The sequence below is a fragment of the Nansenia antarctica genome, assembly GCF_963989245.1.
Source record: "Nansenia antarctica genome assembly, chromosome: 8".
NCBI lineage: Eukaryota > Metazoa > Chordata > Actinopteri > Argentiniformes > Microstomatidae > Nansenia > Nansenia antarctica.
This window is the reverse complement of record NC_137678.1, coordinates 46295194-46312657: the sequence shown is the minus strand read 5'-3', so window position 1 is coordinate 46312657 and position 17464 is coordinate 46295194. Positions and strand designations below refer to the sequence as shown.

Here is a 17464-nt window from a genome sequence, read left to right as displayed (position 1 = left end):
CGGGGTGCCGGAATAACGGTGCTGGGCTCGAGGAGCCAGTCAGCTAGTCTGCCTGGCGATCTCCTCTGGGGCTGCCGGCCACGGGGTCGTGCGGCGGATCCTACGCAATAGGCAGGGGATAATTGGATGCTGGGTTCAATTGGATACCAAAATTGGGTGAAAAAGGGATAAAATCAACAAAACAAAAAAACAAAACAAAAAGAATTATAGAAGATCTAGTTGTGTTTTCCTGCTGGTCTCGCTGCCTGGGTTTGAACAGACTTGTGGTGACTAAAAATGGCTTTAAAAAATGCCTTTCCACCAAATAATATATATATATATGCCATATATATGCGATATATCATACCTCCACTATGATTCATATGCCCTAACCCTTTTTTTTTTTTTTTAAACATGCTATGATTGGAAATTAGAGTGTCTGCTCTCGGCTGAGGGCTTCATCACGTCTCGCGCAGTATCAACCAATGAAAATGCGCAGGGGCGTGGACAACATGCAAGATACGCCCCTATGTTTGCATACATTACTGATAAAGCGAAAGACAATGTTGTTTTCACCTAGCTATTCACATAGAATAGTTTGTCTGAGTTGCTGTCTGATGTCAACTGGTCTGACTCTGAATCACATTCACACATGCCACCAAAGCGACTGTCAACCGAGTCACTGGTTGCACAATACATGGAAATGTACAAATAAATGTACACGATACAAAGTAGCTAGTTTGTGTTCAGGGGTCGGTTGCACCACTTCTTACTAAGTACAAACTAACCCTAGTTATAGCGTAAGTATTTACTAAATCAAGATTTAGTCACTACTAAACTTGAATGGGTTGCACCAAGGACACTAGTTATGACGTAGAGCTTAGTAAGTACTAAATATGTATACATACCCCTAGGGTGGTGTAAGTTATAACTAACTCGTAGCTTACCGTCGTTACCTAATGAAAAAGGTGAATGCAGAATTTAGACAAATTCAAGAGGTGTTTACCTTTTCTGTTTCCTTTCTTTCTTTTCCTCTAATGCGATCATTTTGGGCAAATTACAAATTTGAAACTACAAATACTGTTGATAGATCAACTCAAGACATTAGTAATGAATGTCAGTGTTAAGAGCAATCTTACAGGCAAGCAAAATAGGAAAAAGCACACGTTACCATCACTATGAAGAAGTCTTTAATACAGGTACTAAGTATATAGGCCTAGATCTATACTCTCCATGATGGCACAGATACTGTACTGCAGGCCTATTCAATTAGCGGCCCAGACGCGACCCCCGATTGGCCCAGCCATAAAAGCAGAGAAAAACGTATTTCGCGAATGTTCAGAAATTCATGCAGAAATGTCTACAATAGTAGCCTACAGAACGTGAATATAACACTCTAAACAAACTAAGCGGGGAGCTTAAAACAACAATGGATAATGGCTACAATTAATTTTATTCGCTCCACTTCGAGCCTCCAACATCGCTTATTCCGCAAGTTGCTGTCAGAAATGTCTGCTGAGCACCACGAGCTGCTTTTGCATAACGACGTCAGTTGGCTGTTGTAGTGTATTTTCATGCTCTGTAACCATAGCAATGGCCCTCTAATACACACAATGGCCTTTTGACATGCATGTGCAGAGGCTGTAATATCATCATGGGAAGATATAATTGCATTAGGGCCCGAGCCAGCAAGACGCCCATAACATAAATTGCATTAGAATTGTATTAGACCATAGGGTGAATTGCATTATAATAAGACAATAACATCCTATTTACAGGACAGAAAATGACCTCACCTACTATGATCTCACTGGTATACTTTGTATTCAACCAAATTAAAATGACGTGGACTCTGTTTTGATTGGCTCAGCGACAGTGACAAGGGGGGGGTATAAAATCCTGTACACAGAGGGACTCTTGCTCTTTTCCTTCATATCCATATCTTTGACTTAATATCCTGTGACCGATTCGGACCATCAGCTCCATTGAGGGGCCATGCTGTGTAACCTGCTTTTTTGAATAAACAAGTCTTAAATTTGCTCAAGAACTCTTCTTCATTTTTAGTAGTAACAGATACCAATATATACGAAATAATGGCGAGCCTAGTCCACGAGTAAATTAATAGCTTATAAGTAATTATAGTGACCGTCAATTTTTGCATCTCTTCAACTTCTCTCAGCGCCTGGAGGTAAGTAGCCAATTCCCCCCCTCTCTCTGCCCTCTCTCTGCTCTCTCTCTGTCTCTCCCTCTGTGCCTGTAACCCATTGACTTCTGCTTCCCCCCCTTTCTCTGCTCCCCCTTTCTCTGCTCTCTTTCTCTCTCTCTCTCTCTCTGTCCCTCTCTCTCTCTCTGTCAGACTTCCAGCTTTGATGTAATTAAATGGTCTTAAGCTCTAAACAAAAGAATTTAGATTTGTGTTGAGTATCTGTTAGAAATATAAGATAATTACAATTGGATTGAATTTAAAGTGCCGGATTTAGAAATCTGTAGTTGTACATAAATGTGTAATTGTACGATATTGTAGAAGTATCGTGTGTGTTGTGGAGCAAAGGATGAATTGCTTCAGTGCGCGTTTTGCGAATGCGCTGTCAGTAGAATACTGCGTGGAAGACGTTCTCACAGTGGGCTGATATCTTGTGATAAATCAGAAGAGAGTCTGATAATTGTGTTATTGTATGTATAAGGAATGAGAATTCCTGTTTGAGAAGACAAGAGGACCATTGTCCTTGTGAAGCAGAGCTAATTACTTTAGTGCCGTCCGAGCCTTATGCCTGCAGGCGCTCAAAGCGCTCAAGTACAGAGGCTGTGGAAAAAAGGCATTAAAGAACATTAGAATGAAACATTTGGAAAATAATACGTTTAACTGCATTGAAAGATAATCTTGATATTGCGGAGTCGTGAATGTGCTCTGTTTGTGAAGACCGTGGTTTTTCAAGGAAAAACCGTGGGGTAGAGCCCATCCCCTCCCTTTCTGTGTGTCTCATTTCAGAGAAAAAAAGGCTGCAAAAGCACACATGCACACACGGAGTTGAAAATCCTTTCTACTACAAAGGGAACCTGAATTTGATTGTTGCATAAAAGATAAAGTTCAAATCCATTTCACATAGACTGTAGTGGTATAGAGATAAAGTGGGTTGATCGTTGGGGTATTTTAAAGTAGTTTGGGGATATTTGTTGAGTTTTCATTCGCAAGTCTGGTGAAAAGCGGGCACATGCGCGGAGAGGGGCGTAGCCCAGCAGAGACTGGAGACGGATTCTTTTTTCCTCCATTTTACTTAAAGTTGGAGATGGAGTGAATTGATCAGCGGGATATTTTAGATGGTTCAAGGCATTCATAGACTGCATCTTGCACGGAGGAGCTGATTAATTAGAGTTAGCCCCTTGACAACCTATTACTTTCACAGCCTATTGTTTTTTACGGTCTATGGATAATTCAACTATCTAATGAAAACCATTACTCCACAGGTTTTAAATCAATGTATATGATTATATAATGAATAATTCTAACTAATCGTTCATTCTTTTCGCTTGACGGTTGGGTTGTTTATGGATTGTAGAAAATAATAGGTTGCGACTTGAAGATCACGGCAGGGTGGTCTGAAGCAATCGATAAGACATTTTCGGTTGCTTACAGAATCAGATTCCATCTGAGCCTATCAGATCTATGGAAGGAACTTGCTGCCATCTAGTGGACAGATTGTAATAGTCCAATGATAACGTTTTCTTTCACAGGGTTACATCAATGAAGTGTCAATGACTAAGTCTAATTAATTATGCATTCCTTTCAAATAACAAGTCGATTTCTTTACAGATTGTAATTAATAATTAATCATTTTATTCCTTCCAAAATAAATCGATTTCTTTACAGGTTGTTGTCATTATTCGTGTTTTACATCTTTTTATTTCAAGTTAAGTTCTTTTTCACAGTTTTTGATTAAAGAATAGCAGAACAGTTTCTATCTGAGGATTGATCAATCAAGGGTTTGTGGATCAGAAAGACTTAGAGCGTGACCTGCCTTTGTAATTTGATAAATTGTGTTGAACAGCCTTTGTAGTTTAATAATTAAAGTTGACCTGAACTATAATTAGTATTGATTGAGCAATTAAGTGATACACATTCATACACAATAAGGGAAAAACATTTAGATTAAAACTAAACTAAATTTGGATTGAATTGAATTGAAATTAAATTGAATTTAAATTTAAATTGAATGATTATTTAGTTGTGATTATTAATAATTAATTAATATTAATTAATAGTGATAATTGAGTGTTAGTGATTAATTAGTTATAATTATTTAAATAATTTAAATTAAATTGAATTAAAATTTTAATTAAATTTAAATTAAAACACACACACACATAGATTACATTTAAGTCAATAATACACAATACCACTGAAACAATCCGTTGTTCTGAATTGTAATGTTCTGTGTAGACAGTTGACGCAGTTAAAGGTTGGACTAGCATCTGTTTAGCAGATACGGCAACAGAAGGTGGGTTGTAAGAAAAGTACACCTTATAGCATATTTTCAGCATATTAAGCAGTATAAATATTTCAGACATGGGAGCCAAACCCAGTAACATTGTGAGGGCTGTTAATACAGATAAGGGAATATTAGCAAATTCATCCCCTGTGGCTATAGTGGAAAAAATGAATCCTCTTGTTAAGGAGATTAGCAAAATGTCAACGAAATGGAATATTCGTTGGGCAGACATTGAACAACCATGGCCAGAAGAGGGCACCTTTGACTTACAATTAATTGCAACATTGGAGATACTTATCAATGCACATAAGGCGCATCAAAAAGGAAAGATTAGATCAGAGAAACGCAGGTTAGAGTTAGCTATTTTAGACCTCTTCAAGGTAGAGGGGCAGAAAGTAGCATTAGCTTGGAATGAGAAAACAGCTCACATGGATCCAGAAAAAAGAGATGAATTGGCCAAAGCAATGGAAGAGAAAGTGAACATTCCATTCTCACACACAGCTCCAATCTCCAGTCCTCCTCCCTATGCCAAGATACTGGAGGACAATTCTCAGCGGATCTACCCTCAGGTCCCCGTCCTAAGTACGAACGGAGCCTTCACTATCAAAGATGAGGGTGATAATGTACTAGAGAGGGGAAGAGCGAAAGTGACCGTGGATTTCGAACCAGAGAACAAGACAGATGACAGTGAAGATGGCAGTGGAGGTGAAGGCGAATGTTCCGGTGCTGACAGCAATGCACAGGGAGGTTACAGTGCTCAGATCAGAAAACTAATAGCCAGGGCCGAAAAACAGGGAAGGACAAGACGCTGTAAAGAGGGAAAAGAAGAAAGTGGTTCTGAAGATGAGCAGGAGTCTCTGAAGATAGAGAAGAAGAAAGAGAGCTTAAAGCAAAAGAAGAAGATGTCGGAGGAAGAGGAGGAAGAAAGGGTGAAAAAGGATAAGGAGGAGTTAAGAAAGAGGGCAAGAAAACTCCAAGAGAGAAGCCTAAGAGAGGAGGAAAGTTGTATACGACAGATAGAGGAACTGTTAGAACAGGTAGCTCAAGTGTCATCACATCATACATCCCAGCCGAACCTCCCAAGGTCTACAGCGACACCAAGGCGGGACGAAAGAACGGAGCCACTAGTAAGCAATTATGGCCTTAGACCAAGAGGGAAGGCATCGGAGGAAGAGGAAATTCAGGGGATCTTCCCGGTGCTGTTTCGAGATAACAAGATAGAATATCGTCCTTGGGGTCATACAGATCTGTCTGAAGTGATCGAAAAACTCCCAGTCCTAGAAGATGGGGGTCACCCTTGGACTAACGAGATGGACGTGAGACTGACAGGGACGCAGGCCGCGATGGGAGACCTGAAAAGACTCTTAGCCTTTATTACAGGATTGGACACCATGCAGGAAATATTGACGAAGGCAGGACTTCATAAATATATCGGTACATCAGTTTATGACCCAGAGCTCTTCGCAGCAAACAGAGGCAGGCTGTGGAAGGCAATCAGAGAGACATACCCTACTCACATTCACCCAGACAATATCATCGTGATGCCACTGGGAGAAGATGAGAATCCCAGGGGTTTTGTAGCCCGTGTGCACTCTCAATGGAGAAGTGTGACAGGGAAGGATGCCGAAGATAACCCGTTAGAAAAAGCCATAATCAGGGAAAAGATTCAACAAGGTCTCCCTACCCCAGTTAAGAACAAGTTAGCAGAAGTGGTGGGGCTACGACACATGAACAAGGCTGTTTATATAGACAACGTAGCACACCAAGTAGAATTATTTAGAAAGAAGATTCAGATACAGAAGGCACAAGACGAAGACTCACTCAGAAAACTAACTCAAGTACAATTGACTGAAGGCAAGAAAACCAGAGAGAGAGTGCAGACCATAGCCCTACAGGTCCCATCTCAGCCACAGCAACTGCAAACTGTCCCTCCCCAGTCATACCCACAGGGGCCACAAGGGGGGTATCCATACCCACAGGGGCCACCAGGGGTGCAAGTGGTTCCGTACCAGCCATACAACCAGCCTGGCCAAGGACCACCACAAGAGGGATGGACCGCAGCCGGGAAGAAGATGTTAGGACCATGTTTCCAATGCGGCCAGGATGGACACTTAGCCCGTACCTGCTGGAAGAAGAACCAGGGGGGCGCAGGGGGGAAACAAAAAGGAAGATATAGGCCCCCTGCTACACCGGCTCCAGGAGTGGTGAACCCCTACGGAGGCCCAGCAGCTGGGCTATAGGGGTGCCCAGAAGATCCGAGAGGGGGGTGCCAGCTGGTGGTGACGAACAGGCCTGAAGATGAACCTACCATATGGGTGTCGGTCAACCAACGTCCATTAGAATTGATGGTGGACAGTGGAGCAGCCTACACCTGTCTGAAGCCTGAAGATGCCACGCACCTTCCTATGTCTGGGAAATATGTGAAGACAATCGGATTCGAGGGAATTAAACAGCTGATCCCTACTACTGAGCTTGTAAGCTTAGAGTACAAAGGACAGAGAGCAGATCTGTCAATACTTGTATCAGAACACACGCCAATAGGGCTACTAGGGAGAGATGCACTATGCCAATTGAACTGTACAGTGAAATGCACACCTGACGGCTGTCGGGTGACAGTGCCACAAGAGAACAGACAGCTGTCTGTCATGATGGACAACAATGCATCTATGGTGTATTGGGTGGGAGGGCTTAGCCCAGACCTAATGGAACCAGCAAGGATGTGGGACAATTATATCCTGGCACACATGTCAGAGGCCAGAAGGCCTACTGATCCATTGCATTGTACACTCCAGTATTTTAGAGAAGTTGCAGATGCAAACCCAGATGAGTGGCTGAAGCATCAGCCAAAACAGGTACAGCTTAGTACAAGTTGTATAATCCTAGGCCCTCAGGGAGTGGCTATGAAGATAAACAGTGACACTTATCTAGATCAGGAGCATAAGATTGAGGGTAGCATCCCTCATGTGACACTTATGATATCTGAACACTATAAACAGAAGCATTTAGGGGCAATGATGGCAGACTCAGAAAAAGCCAGATTTGTAACGACAAAAGAAAACCCTGCTATCTGGAGGAGCATTGATGGACAGTTCACAAAACTGATGATCTCTGCTCAAGGAATAGGACATCCGCAGACTGTGAAGCTAATGAACCAGCTAATCCTTCCTGTACAACCTGAAAAAGACCTCAGAGAAGAAATGATACAGAATGTGCCAGCAGACCTGTGGGCAAAGAACAGTACAGACATTGGATTTGTGAAATCAGCTCGTCCATTGAGAGTTGAACTCATACCGGGTGCAAAACCCCCTTGGAAAAACCAATACCCATTGAAGCAGGAAGCAATTGATGGAATTGAGCTACAGATCAAAGGATTGTTAGAGGCAGGAGTCTTGAAGATAACTCAATATCCGTTAAGTAACACACCTCTTCTGCCAGTAACGAAACCTGATGGTTCATATCGTCTGGTACATGACCTACGGGCTGTGAATGAGGTAGTTGTCAGCTATCCAGCTGAAGTTCCTGATCCTCATGTGCTGTTGACTCAGATTCCATCTACAGCCAAAGTATTTACAGTGATTGATTTATGCGGGGCTTTCTTTTCTATACCTCTTAGTGTAGAAAGTCAAGGGTTATTTGGGTTTACCTACAAAGGTCAACATTATCAATATACCAGAATGCCACAAGGGTACAAACACAGTCCTCATGTTTTTAATCAGGTCTTGAAGGAGGACTTAGACGGGTTAGGGCAGACGATAAGTAGTACTGCCATTCAGTACATGGATGACATACTCCTTTGTGCCCCAGATGAAGAAACATGTCACAGGGATTCCGTTAAACTGTTAAAGGTTTTGGCGGAGAAGGGACACAAGGTGTCTAAAAAGAAGCTACAGTATTGCCAGGAAAAGGTAACTTACTTAGGACAATCTATTACACAGGGACATCGCAGTGTCACTAATGAACACTTGGAAGCTATTCAGAAGGCTCCAAAACCACGAACGGTTAGGGAAATGATGATGTTTTTGGGCATTACTGGGTATAGTTCAGCATGGGTGGAGGATTACACTAGACTGGTCGCTCCATTGAGGGGGATGATTAAGGAAACAGGTAGTGATAAACTCCAATGTTGCATTACTTGGACAAGGGAAGCTGATTTGGCGTTTGAGACAATTAAACACAAATTGCAAGAAGCGCCAGCGTTAGCGCTTCCAGATTATTCCAAAGAATTTGGATTGTATGTTTCTTCTTCAGCCAAAGGGAAGTATGCCTGCGCTGTTCTTACGCAACCAACAGGCATTGGACCTAGTCCACAGCCCATAGCCTATTACTCTGTCGCATATTCAGAGGTAGAAATGGGTTTCGCGCCATGCTACAGAGCAATGGCCGGGGCATATCTTATGTACGAGAAGGCAACAACCTTAACAATGGGGTACCCAATTACCATTCTCTGCCACCACAGTCTAAGGAATCTTTTGAATCAAGGCAAGTATACTTTGACGATGCCTAGGATTAGGAATTATTACAGGATGTTGGAAAGGGAAGATGTAACATTACTAAGATGTAACACACTTAACCCAGCAGAGACCTTGCCAACCCCAGAAGATGGGGAACCACACGATTGTGTGAAGGAAGCTATGAGGTACTCTAAGCTTAGAGCAGATCTACTAGCTTTGCCTTTAAAGGAAGCTGACGTTGAGTATTGGACTGATGGATCTTGTTACCGGGTAGGAGAAAGTTTACGTGCTGGGTATGCCATAGTCCGATCCCAAAATTCAGGGTTCATTGTGGAACAAGCCGAGGCTGTTCCTCAGCCTTGTTCAGCTCAATTGGCTGAGTTAATTGCCCTCACAGAAGCATGCAACTTGGGAACCGGACGAAGAGTGACAGTGTACACCGACTCTGCCTACGCCCATAATGTGTGTCATCTACATGGAGCTGTATGGAAGGGACGGGGTTTTAAGAAAACTGATGGTTCGCCTATTCAGCACCACGCTCAAATCATGAAGCTGTTACAAGCCATGATGAAACCAAGGGAATTAGCCATAGTGAAGTGTGCCGCACACAGATCTGACTCATCACATGTCACACAAGGTAACAGGGCTGCAGATGATGCAGCCAAAGCCATTACAGGAGCAGACAAAGCAGGTAAAGTTCTGCTGGTCACACATGAAGCACAGTTACAGGGCATGGTCACGCTTGAGGATTTGTTGATGTTACAGAGTGGGGCAAATGCGCTAGACAAAAACCTATGGTTAACAAGGGGGGCTAGTCAGGATGACACAGGTCTATGGAGAAATCATGAGGGACTGGTTGTGGCACCCCCAGATTTATTAGGCATGCTGATACAGGAAGCCCATGGATTAGCTCATGTGGCCAGGGGGGAGGTAAGACGCAAGATCACCAAGGAATATGGTTTTTGGGCTCCATATTTATTGGAACAAATAGACCATATCCTTGGTCAATGTGTGGTCTGTTTGAAAAACAATATCAGACCTGGAATACCAGTGGGAACTGGGCATATCCCTACCCCAAACGGGCCAATGAAACATTTGGTGATTGACTATGTGGACATGATTCGTCCTGTTGCAGGATACAGGTACATGTTAGTTGTAGTGGACAGGTTCAGCAGATGGGTAGAAGCATGCCCCACTCGAAAAAAGGATGCTCAGTCTGTAGCAAAGTTCCTATGCAGGGAATTCATACCTAGGTTTGGAATTCCAGATAGGATAGCGTCAGACAATGGTAAGGAATTTGTGGATAAGACGGTAAAGCTTATACTACAAAAGTTGGGAATCAAGCAGAGATTTGGGTGTATTTACTCACCTCAAAGCCAGGGGATGGTAGAGAGGATGAACGGGGTCCTTAAGAACCGTCTTTCTAAGGTCTGTCAGCATACAGGTCTTAATTGGGTGGAAGGACTCCCTCTTGCATTGATGGCCTGTCGTTCCAGTGAGATTCGAGGGCTGCACTTGACTCCCCATGAACTGGCTATGGGGAGAATAATGACAGCTCCCTGTGCACGAACCAGTGGGAAAGGGCCAAGTTTGGCTCTCTTGGAGAGTGACATGAAAGCCTATGTACAGTACATGACTAACCGGCAAAAGAGTATCTCTTCTTATGTGCTCCACAAACAGGAACGTGAAGAGGAGGTGAACGCACAGGAGAGGAAGGACGCGTTGCAACCGGGTGACAAAGTATACGTGAAGGTCTACAGACGGAAGTGGCATGAGGCTCGACGGGAAGGACCATACGAGGTCGTTCGGTGCACTGGGACTGCCATCCAAATCAAGGGGTCCCCCACCTGGTATCACGTTCATCACTGCATCAAGGCACCCAATGAGGACGATGAGGGAGAGCCTCAGCAGGATGGTGAGGAGACCCCTGGGGACGAGGAAGTCCACAGCTTGGACATCCAGGCTGACGAAGATGTTGGTGAGTATCTGCGCCGTGATGCAGATGATGCCGGGGGCCTCGTCCCAGACCCTGTCCAGCCCAGAGATGAGTGGGCCAAGGGAGATCGTGGAGGATCCAGTGACTGCGACACCCCTCTTGGGGGTTCTACCAAGCCTGGTGTTGCCCCTGTTGTCACCCCTTCCGACCCTGACAATGCTCCAGACGGAGATGTCAGCAACCCGGGCGGCTGCCCGGACCAAGGTACCATTGAGAGACACAGACCTGTCAGTGATACACCCCAACCAGACAGATCCCGTGATACACCAAGGCCAATTAGGAGGAAACTCAAGCCATGCCGTTTCAGAGACTAATATACCCCTTAGTGTTCCTACCCCATTGACTTCCTTGGACAATGTTACACTTCACTCACACACTGTTATGCCTGGACGTCAGAGAAGAATGATCACAGCAGGTAGAGCTTTTGTTTGCCCACATTCACGTTGTACTGTTGATGATTGTTTGATCTATACCGCCGAAGCGGACGAGTGGTATTTACTGGATGCTAAATATGTTACACTTAATCAACACTCAAGCAACACGCAAGAAACTCGTGTGACATTAACTAATGTTGACAAGGTGTTGAACTCGTATTGGTGTGCTAGACGTAATATCGGTGAACAGGTGTCTAGTAAATCCAACAATTTCAAGGACAAAGTTTGTAGGAACACTCCTGACTTTCCACACTACTATAGGTTGGACTGTGAGAAATTTGTGCATGAATATGTTCACGTTGAGTTACCAGGAAAGGTTGAAAATGTTGCTGTGAAGGCTTCTACGAAGGCGATTGTAGTCGCTACTGACGATTATTTGTTATATGATTCTAATCACCTGGGGACACGGTCCCACCCTAATTCTGCCACTAGTATCATGAAAGATTTTGCTTCAAAAATGAATTATTCTGATTGCTGGATTTGTCAACAGGTCCCTGTAAGTACATCTGCTCCTATGTTTTTCCCCATACCGTTAACTAAAGCAGAATGGTTTCATTATAATTGGCAGGGTTTAGCCCAATTTGTTTTACAGGGCAAGAACCAGAGCTCTTCTTGTCAGCCCAGCACGATTCTGGTTCCTTTAAATTCTTCCTATGCAGGTGTGGATATTGGTGTGTTGGAACGTCTGACAGCAGCAGTTAACGAACACCATAGGCCTAGCGGTGTGGGGAAGGTTATTATTGATAGGCTTACACATTTGTCACAACCAACAGGTCCGAAGAAGATATATATTATCCAAGCTATGTTCGTTCAATTGAATGGTACTGCATTGAGTCCTCATCTGTCATGTTCTGGGAGTGTGACTTCTACACGGTGGAGAGGTTCAGTTGTTATTTCTGGATTGAAATGTAAAGTTGTTGATTGTGCTATGGTGCCTCAAATGAAATTACATGATACCAATACTACCAGACGGCAGAAAGGCACCACGCAGCTTAAGGTCATGCCTCTCGTAAATATTACAACCTGTATTGACATACAATCTCGGCTCAAGGGCAGCGCGCTTCGTCAGCTAGGGGCCGCGTCTTGTATAGGTGGTGTCATTTTCGTGTATCCTGGTACGGAGCTTCAACTCCCGGAGGGTGTGTTTCTTGTGTGTGATAATAATGCATTCTCTAAGCTTCCTGCTTTGAGTGAGGGTCTTTGTTATTTAGCTCATCTGATACCTTTGATTAGGAAAGTTACTCGGGAGGAGATGTCTGTACTTCACAAACAAGCAACCCATCGTAGTCGTAGGGCGTTATCTACCGCTCAGAAGTTTTTTGGCCTAATATTCCCAAGTTATGGTGTCTACAACTCTCAGACTGAATTAAGTGCCCTATCATCCGTTCTTGAAAAACACATTAATGCTTCGGATGCTGTAGTATCTGCCCTGGCTACTGAATTGACTGAAACTAAGAATGTAGCTCTCCAAAATAGAATGGCTTTGGACATTATTTTGGCCAGTCAGGGTGGTACTTGTGCTTTGATAGGCGGTGAATGTTGCAGTTATATTTCGGATTCTGGTAACGCTCTGTATGATTTCCATGAATCTAACAAGAAGGGTATAGAGGATTTGCGTAAAGAACACGGTTGGAATACATTGGATTTCTTTGATTCTGCTTTTTCAGGTATTGGTAATATGATCAGGTCCGTCGCTATTATTCTTGTTGTCATTATCATCTGTATTATGTTACTTGGTATTTTAATCAAATGTTTTGGAAAGTGTATTTCTGATGTTCCGGTTAATGCTTTAATGATGGCCGACATAGCTGATGAGCAAAAGCTGGATTCTGCTTTGCTTTCTGATTTTGTTTCCTCTTTTGATGATTTGTTTATTAAGTGATGTTTTGTGATTGTTTGCTTCGGTTCCTGTTTGTTTCTTTCTATATCATGTGATTGATGTCGGTTGTGAAGTGATGTAATGGTTACGCGACAATGGAAGCTCCTGACTATGGAAGTGTTATCAATCTGAGACAGCGGTAAAGGCTGTTCTCCAACTGGGGCCATGTGCTAGCAACCTCTGACCCTGCCGCTTCGAGGACGAGGGAAACATCGGTCGTTGGAAATTTCTGTATCTCAGTTTTTGTATTATGCATGATGAACTGAGTGTGGTTTAATGTTGATGTGTTGATGTGTTGATGTGTTGATGTGTTGATGTGTTGATGTGTTGATGTTGTTGATGTAGTTGATGGGTTGATGTAGTTTTTCTGTCTGTCGTTTAGTTTCGGAACACACTCTGGGTGTTCCGAGGGGGGCTGTGTAGTGTATTTTCATGCTCTGTAACCATAGCAATGGCCCTCTAATACACACAATGGCCTTTTGACATGCATGTGCAGAGGCTGTAATATCATCATGGGAAGATATAATTGCATTAGGGCCCGAGCCAGCAAGACGCCCATAACATAAATTGCATTAGAATTGTATTAGACCATAGGGTGAATTGCATTATAATAAGACAATAACATCCTATTTACAGGACAGAAAATGACCTCACCTACTATGATCTCACTGGTATACTTTGTATTCAACCAAATTAAAATGACGTGGACTCTGTTTTGATTGGCTCAGCGACAGTGACAAGGGGGGGGTATAAAATCCTGTACACAGAGGGACTCTTGCTCTTTTCCTTCATATCCATATCTTTGACTTAATATCCTGTGACCGATTCGGACCATCAGCTCCATTGAGGGGCCATGCTGTGTAACCTGCTTTTTTGAATAAACAAGTCTTAAATTTGCTCAAGAACTCTTCTTCATTTTTAGTAGTAACAGATACCAATATATACGAAACTGTCCAAAGGCAAGGCACTGGAGCGTTTCTGTGATTTCAGAGAGGAGATTACAACTTTCCTCCGCAGCAGTAAGCAAACGAAGGCAGAAACACACTTGAATCGCATACTGGACGACAACTTCATGGCTGATGTCTGCTTTCTGAGCGACATGTTCAAACCTGAATGACCTAAATGTGGGGCTACAAGGCAGAGACAAAACTGTGATTTATCTTGTGGAACAGACGCGCGTTCCAAGTCAAACTGGACCTTTTCGCGGCCGACTTCTGCACCGGCAGAATGCTGCATTTTCCGACGCTCCGCAAATGCGTCTCATCCCCGGCACAAATCACAGATGTGATGACTGTTTTCATTGCGAGGTTGAAAGAGAACTTTGCTGGTCGACTGGATAGACTTGCTCTGCCCGCAGAGGTGATGGGCTTTGCCAGAGACCCGTTCACTGCTGCAATAGAAGGCGACTTATCGACGAGGGGAAATTCATACTCGAACTTGTTGACGTGCAGTCATCCGTAACCATGGCACAGGAGCTTCGCACTAATGGACCTGGGAAGTTTTGGAGTGATGTCAACGTGCACCAGTTCCCTAACGTTAAGAAAGTAGCAATCCATGTGCTCAGTATGTTTGGATCAACGTACACCTGTGAATCAAGCTTTTCACACATGAACACAATAACAAGCAGCTCTCGTTGTTCCCTGACTGACAGTACTCTTCACCAATGCCTTCGGATTGCATTGACATTTTATGAGCCAAATGTCACTGCTCTTGTTCAGAATAAAACATGTCACTTCTCACACTAAGAAAGTCAGCAGGGTAAGATTAGATTAGATTAGATTCAATTTTATTGTTTAACTGTAACTGTAACTTGTATAATTGTGCACTCAAGGTGTATTTTCATTCAGTTAAAAGCACGTTGTGCCTGGGTCAGCTATGACCAACATTTTTATTTTACAAAAGGACATTTTTTTTATTGGTATACTACTGTACACTTTTTTATGCACTTTAAGATGTGCATGGGTCAGTTGAGACCAAAATGTTGTTGTTTTACCTAAAAAGTGAAAAAAAGTATTGCTATTAGGTTCTGTTCAGTTACAGCTCTTTTATTGTGTTCAGTCAAGTCTTTTTGACGTGCCTGTGTCAGATGTTACCTAATTTAAAAGGAAAACTATAAATAAACTGCTTGTATTTCATTAGGCCTACATTCATTTGTGTTGGTTTGAAATGTGTCATTACCTGGTGCCTAGGCTACTGGCCGCTGAAAATGTCTGGCCCAGCTAAATTTCTTGGTTTTCAAATCTGGCCCAACTGAATTTGTAATTGAATACCCCTGCTGTACTGGGTAAGATAACATTCCATTTGCCTAATCTAAATTGACCAAATTAATGTTACCTTATATTTGTTTTGCCAATAAACTAAAAGGCATGTCTGTCATTGTCAAGTTGACATGGTCTGGCGCATACAAGGTTTTCAGTTTGTAGTCTGGTTGCTCTCTAAGCTGTGCAAGTGCAGGGGGGAGCATTACTGAGCACTGTAAGCACCATACTAAAGCATTTCACTGCAGAGGTGATGGAGAGGCATGCAGATTCAAACTGAAGACTGTTTAGCTGAGAAATGCCCCGGTAGTGTGAGAGTCTAAAGAGCAGGAGGGTAACATGCCTACATCAGTGTTACAATTCCATAACAACACCAGCAGAGTATATCACCCCCACAAGTATTTAACAAATCGGGTCATTTGGGGCATAGGGAGATCAACAGGGTTCAGCAGACACAATGATGGCCTGGCCTATAGTGTTTGTGTACGTTATCAAACCATGTTTTAAATCATGTTAAATCAAGGTTATCGTGTTTTAAAGTTCTGAAAATAAGCACATCTTACAGAGATACAGAGATTAGGTCCCTTCACTAGTGTGCCCAGGATCTGGCTTACTTTGATGTTCATGTTCTGGGAGAACTCCAGGATGGTAGATAGATAGACTTTATTTGTCATTGCTACAGTACAGGTACCAAACAACGAAATTTAGGAGGGGAGGCTCCCCTGGTGTTTAGGAAAGGAAAAAGAAACACATTTTAGAAAAAGCATAGATGCATAAAATCACAAGAAGGTAAGGAGCTGGTTTACATCAATAAAGGCTATGTACACAATCCACTGTACTATACTGCACAGTGGTGTCCACTCTCGTCCAAGCATCCGGGTGCTCTTTCAAATGGGTCAGTACCTCTTGCGCCATTCTTTGCTAAATGCATGAAACAAGGTTTAAGAATAAAACATAAACAATATGCACATCTCCCTGGAAGCACAGTGAAAAAAATGGCAAATGCTTCTAACAGAACGCCTATGGACATCTTCAGTCTATTTATGTTGAACAACCCCCTTTTGCTCTTTTATTCAACACAGCACTAAGGTACGTCCTGATCATGGGCATTAAAAGGCACTTACTTAGCCCTACTGATAACTATTTAGTCAACATCACAACAGAATTGTACAATCTGAAGAGCATCATCAATCCCATAAAGTATCTTCAACCACTTGATAGTCTACTTCCTAGCTACTGAGCCGGATGGCACTTACCTGCGGTCCCACCCCGTGGTAGAGACAGTTCACCACATTATCCAGCAGGTTAATATCCAGTTTCTGGCTGAAGTCCAGCAGCTGCTGCTCTGCATGGTCTGCTAACATTGTCATAATTGCTGGCATAGAGCTCTGCAAGGACAGGGAGGGGGGTTATGAGGTCAGAGAACAACATTCAACAAGCAAAGTCATGTGAATGTAGCATTGGAGCTCACAAACAGCTGACCAACTACAACCATTCCCTCTCCCCTCCCCTCCATCCACCCGTAAACAAGCATTGCATGAACTGTTTCCACCAAGCTAGTTCTATTGCAGGTTGTATTGATCAACTCACAAGCATCACAAACTGTTCAATGCTATGAGTAAGCAACTAAAAATAACCTGGTGTGGAAATAAAGTCTATATGACTGATAAGATTGATCAAAATGTGAATGAGTAATTTTACAGTCGAATGTTATCAATAAAGAAAACAATGTCAATCTTCTCATATTGTTTGGTTTAATGTTAGCAAACGTGATTACACCAGACCAAGCACAAGTAAGCTAACAATCTGTTGCTAGTTTTTAAGCTGTTGTTCTCCTGTTGGGTGGAGAAGCCTGGAATTTGCTACTAAAGACAAGTAGTGCCACCCTTGTGTGAATTGGTGACAATTATTCAGACATATGTTTTGGGGATTAATGGGAGACGGAATAAAAACAAATGGTCCATAATGAGAAACATGTTG

General features: G+C 42.9%; 1 pseudogene across 1 annotated transcript in view; it reads right to left on the bottom strand.

The window, feature by feature from the left end:
- LOC308163699 (exportin-1-like) overlaps positions 1–16883 on the bottom strand; it is a 240826-nt pseudogene extending 223943 nt beyond the window's left edge. Inside the window, exons 1-3 of the transcript in view lie at positions 16741–16883; positions 16319–16405; positions 16099–16113 (exon numbers count right to left, since the gene is read on the bottom strand). The product of the transcript in view is annotated as an exportin-1-like (transcript). The remainder of the gene's footprint in view (positions 1–16098; positions 16114–16318; positions 16406–16740) is intronic.
- Between the last annotated feature and the right edge of the window lie 581 nt (positions 16884–17464).